Below are 6,000 nucleotides of genomic sequence, written 5' to 3' on the forward strand. Positions count from 1 at the left end.
TGATTTAATGCACATTATGGCAGACAGCTAATTATTCAATGCACACACACATGAATATTATCCAAAAAGAAGGAAATTCTGCCATCTGTGACATGGATGGAATTTGAAAGCATTATGCTAAATGAGATAGGTAGGGAGGAGTGAAATGGTTAAAGGTGATCAGAAGGTACAAACTTAGTTATAAGTTCTGGGGATGACAAGTACAGCATGGGGACTAATGTTAGTGCTATATTATACAGTTGAAAGTTGTTAAGAGAGTAAATCTTAAAACTTCTCACATGATAGAAATTTAACTATGTGAGGTGATGGATTAAACTAAACTTGTAATGGTAACCAGTTCACAATAAATATATCAAATTATCATGTTGCACACCTAAAACTAATACAATGTTACGTTAATTATATCAGTAACATTGGAAATAATGGTCATCAAAAACAAGGAATGAGATAATAACTTTCACTCTTAAATTGAAAATCTGAGTACTTGCATGTTTTCTCTTTGACTCAAAGCTAACTTAATTTTTCTTAATGCTCAAGAAATATGAAAATCAATATGTAAATATTATCATTTTACTCTAGTTACATGAAAAGAAAATTTGGCAAAGAGTAGGATAAGTATAGTCTATTAAACTTTTAACTATTTTATGGAAGACATGAAAATAAAAAACAGAACCCTATAAAATTCCAGGACTTTCAATTTGTAATTTGAATTTCATGCATTTAGTGGGAGGCTCTTTATGTTAGTCCTATACTACAACTAAAGATGAGAAAAACATAACATTTCCTTAAATTCATTCCTTTTAAAAAAGAATCACTTGACTTCCAGCTTTAGTTATGATTAAGTACTTGACATTAGAGTACCCTTCCTGCTGCAAAACAACAATTACAGATACTGGACAGCAACCAAGTCAGGATTATTATCCTTCAGAAAAGGGAAGCATGTGAGGTCAGCCTCACATTCACCCCAGAAGAGGAAATATAAAGCTGAAGGAGAGAGTAGCAGTGTCTCTGGGAAAAGGAAATTAGTAACCAGAGTTCATGTCTGCTAATACATCTGAATTTGGACAGCAAGGTCCTTTCAAGAAGGGAGCTGCATAGAACAAGCCCTCTAAAATTGCATAAAAGTTCCCTATTAAGATGTATCTGAGCAGGGCAAGAATCCAGGACACCTAGCAAAGAACAGTTTCTGGGAGACTGAGAACTGAAAAGATTTCAGAGGTTGTATAATGGGGAGACATGGGAGGGAGGTTAGGCAGTATTACTAATAAGAGTAAGGACTAAAGTTAAATGGACAATTTCTGCAAGAGTAAGATTCAACACTTAGAGGAAGACAATATAATCTAGAGCCTTTTCACTGTATTAACCACTGTATTAGCCAACAGACACAAAACAAAACAAACAAAAAACCCACTGGACATGCAAAGAAAAAATCACCATGAGATAAAACAGTAAAAGAAGCAGATCCAGAGATGATTCAGATATTATAGTTAATAGAGAAAAACTTCAAAATAAGTATGATTAGTATATTGTTGAGGAAAGGATGGGGGAAAGAGATGAAAAATATTTAAGCAGATTGTCTGAATCTATGAATAGGAACTAAATGGGCATTGTAGAGATGAAGTTGAAATATCTGCAATTAAGAATTATTTGAATGGTTACAGCACCAGTCTAGACTCAAGATAATTTTAACATAGTAAAAAAAGAATGAAAAATAAAGTATGAGAGAGATGTGAGGCACAGTAAAAGATCTAACATATATCTAATTGGAGTGCCATAAAAAGAGGCAAGAGTGAAGGACATAAGTAATATTTGAGGAATGACTTCTGAGAATTTTCCTAATCTTATGGATGATAAAACTCACAGACTGAAAAAGCTTTACTAGGATAATAAAGGAAATATACACTAAAGCACACCATAGCTAAACTTCTGAAAACTTGAGATTAAAGAAAATCTTAAAGGTAGTCAGAAAAAAAATCCACTATTTCCTAGGGAATTAATAAATATGATAGTTGATATCTTAACATTTTATAGAAGCTGAAAGACAATGGCGTAACATGTTTAAACTATCAAAAGGAAAAATTAACAACAACCTGCCAACCTAAAATTCTATACCAAAAAAGTGCTTCAAGTATGAAAGTTAAAAATAAAGGTTCTCAGACAAATAGAGCTGCAAAATTACATTCCTAGCATAAATAAATCCTAAAGGAATTTATTCAAGTTGAAGGGAAATGACCCTACATCATACTAAGTAAATAAGTATAAAAGACTATTGCCTATTAAAATAATAATCATAACAAACATTTGTGGGGTGTATAACAGAAAGTAGATAACATATGTATAAGGAATAAAAATATATGTAGAGGGGACTCTCCCGGTAGCACAGCGGTTGAGCACTGGGTTGAGCGCCGGGTTGCGAAGCTGCCCGCAGCCTCTGCGGCTCTGGTTCGATCCCCAGCTGCTCCCCGGCCACCAGAGGAGGGTCCCACATGGCGCGCAGACCTCTCCTGCCGCCCGCTGCTCCCCTCAGCAGTGTGCTTCGGTCCTTCTGTCTGCTCCCCGCTCTGGCTCTGGTGAATTCTCTCACCCTCCCGCGCTTCTGACTGTACCCAGTGCTTGTATAAATAAATAAATAAATCTTTAAAACATAAATAAATAAACAGCTAGACTGTGGTGCCCTTCCTTTCCTTTCTCTTTAAAAAAAAAAAATATATATATATATATATAGGGCCTCCCCTGTGGCGCAGCGGTTGAGCTCTGGGTTGCGAAGCTGCCCGCAGCCTCTGCAGTGCTGGTTCGATCCCCGGCTGCTCCCAGCCATTGGAGGCGGGTCCCACATGGCGCGCAGACCTCTCCTGCCGCCCGCTGCTCCCCTCAGCAGTGTACTTTGGTCTTTCTGCCTGCTCTGCTCCCGGCTCTGGCTCTGGTGACTTCTCTCACCCTCCCGCGCTTCTGACTGTACCCAGTGCTTGTATAAATAAATAAATAAATAAAAATAAAAAATAAAAAATATATATATATGTGTGTGTGTGTGTGTGTGTGTGTGTGTAGAGGTAACTGTAAATAAACCATTGTAACATTCTTACATTATTTTTGACAATCACAGGTATAATGTATTAAGAATATATTTTGTAAGTTCTATGATTAACTGCTAAATGACTGATAGTAAAAGGAAAAATATAGAAGATAAAATAGAATATTAAAATTTTTGATGAATAAAAATAAGGCATGAGGGAATAAGGAAAGAACAAATTGGAAAAATAGAAAACAAATAGCTAGATAATAGACTTATCCCCAATTTAATTATACCATAAATAGAGTAAGCACAAAGGAACATAACACCTGGTTAAGAAACATGTATTGTTAGAAGATTGTTTTTAATTAATCTATTTATTTTTACAAGCTTACTTTTGTTTTATTTATTTAGTTCACTGTTTTCTTTTTTTAAATATTTATTTATGTATGCATACATGAACTGGGGTACAGGCCAGAGGTGTTGGGGGGTGAGAGGATTCACCAGAGACAGAGTGGGGAACAGAACAGGCAGATTGACCGAAATACACTGCTGAAGGGAGCAGCGGATGAGTCAGGAGAGGTCTGCTGTGGCATGTGGGTATCTCCCTGGCCAGAGATCAAACTTGTGCTGCAGTGGCTGCGGGTAGCTTCATAGGTTGTGTCTTTACCCCTTGTGCCACCAGGGAGGCCAAGAAGATTGTTTTTAAGACCAAGTGTTTGCTGCTTATAACGATGTGCCAAAATAGGAAAACACAAATTTAGTGTGAAAGGATGTGTCATATATGTTAAACAACTAACCAAAGAAAGCAAATCTGACTATATTAAAATCAGATAAAGTAGACTGTAAGACAAGAAGATATTACCTGAAATAAAATGAGAAATTCCATACTGCTAGAGGAGTTAATTCAACAGAAAGCAACAACAATGCTAAATTTATATGTACTCTGAGAAACCTCATACTATCTATTATAAAATGCATAAAGCAGTAACTGACAGAATAAAAACATAGACAAGTCTACAATCATTTTTGAGAATTCAGCACAGCTTTTGCAGTAATTTATAGAACAATCAGAAAGTTAAAATATAGAATATCTAGACAACACTATCAGCCAATTTTACCTAATTAGTATTTATATATTACTACATCAAAAAAGTACAGATACATATTTTACAAATGCACATGTAGTATTTATAAAATAAAATGCTACTCTAGTACATAAAGCAAGTTTCAATAAAATATAAAGATTTAAATCATACATTGTATTATACATTGTATTTCTGACCACCATAGAATTAAATTAGTTCTCACTAACAGAACTATAATTTAGCTCATTTTTCCTTTTTCTCTTTTTTTCCTTGGGAGCATTTGACTACAGAACTATAATTTTAACATCTCAACATATTTAGAAATTAAGGGAAAAACTTTTAAAGTATTCCATGGATCAGAGGTGTAATTACAGTGGAAATTATACAATATTTTGACATGATTATAATGAAAATTCAGATTACCAAAACTTTAGATACTGCTAATGCAATATTTAGAACTAAATTTATAGTTCTAAATGTATGTTAGAGCAGAAGAATAGTTGTAAATCAGTGATCAAAGCTTCCAATGCAAGAAGTTAGAAAAAGAACCTCAAAGAAAACCCAAAGCAAAAAGAAGGAAAGGAATAATGAAATAAGAGCCTAAATCAATAAGGTAGAATATACATCTGTAACAGAGTATTTCCACATTAGACTGAATAGGAAACAGAGAAAACACAAAATACCAATATTAAGAATGAGATGATATTATGAATATCATGCCAACAAATATGAACGTTTAGATAAATGGACAGATTCATTGAAAAATGCAATTTACTAAAATGTAATCAAGAAGAAATAGAAAATCTGAGTAGTCCTATGTCTATTATATTGTAGCTCTAATAAAAAACCTTTTGACAAAGTAAATTCCAAGCACAGATGATTTCATTGATGAATTCTATCACATTTAATGAAGAAAAGATACTATTTTTACACAAATTCTTTCAGTAAATAGAGGATAAGAGAGTATTTCCTAATATATTTGTGAGGTCAGCATAGCCTGGATATAAAACATGACAAGGATATCACAAAAAAGGAAAATCACAAAGCACTATCTTTCATGAACATAGGGAGAATGATCCTAAATAAAAAATAGCAAATCTATTTCAGTGTAGCACAACAATATAATATTACGTTAATCAATGAAATCTGCTATAATAATGAAGTAAAAAGGGAAAACATCCTGTCAGTTGATTCAGAAAAGTATTTGATGAAAATGAACATCAGTTCATAATTAAAACATTTCAGATTGGGATGGTAGGGGACTTCCTCAATCTGTCAGAGGGGATGTAAGAAAATACAACAACTAACAATGTACAACTGTAGTGAAATATTGAAAAATAGTACCTTAAAATCAGAAGAGGCAGACCTCCCTGGGGGCACAGGGGTTAAGTTTCACCACTATCACCCCTGGGGCCTAAGTTTGATCCCAGCCAGGGAAGCTAACCCACATAAGGTGCAGCAGACCTCTCCTGTTTTGCCCACTGCTCCTCTTAGCAGTATATTTCAATAAATCCACCTATTCTGCTCCCCATTCTGTCTCTGTTGAATCCTCTCATCCCCGTACGTCTGGCCTATACCCCAGTTCTTCTACACACAAAAATAAAAATAAAAAAAGTTCTTTGTTAAAAAAAAATCAGAATAGTCAAGGATCTTTACTATCACTATTTGACATTGTATTGGAAATCTTAGCCAGTGTGATAAAACAAAAGAAACAGGTAAACAGATTGAAAAAGGTGAAAGTAACTTTCAAAATCTATTAAAGAAATATTAAAACTGAAAAAATCAGCTGTGTTGTATATGCTGCCAATAAACTATAAAAAAATGAACTTGCAGATATGCCACTTATGATAACATTCAAAAGCAAAATATTTGAGAATTTGACAAAAGATTTGCAAGACATAC

The sequence above is a fragment of the Talpa europaea genome, assembly GCF_964194135.1.
Source record: "Talpa europaea genome assembly, chromosome: 8".
Lineage (NCBI taxonomy): Eukaryota > Metazoa > Chordata > Mammalia > Eulipotyphla > Talpidae > Talpa > Talpa europaea.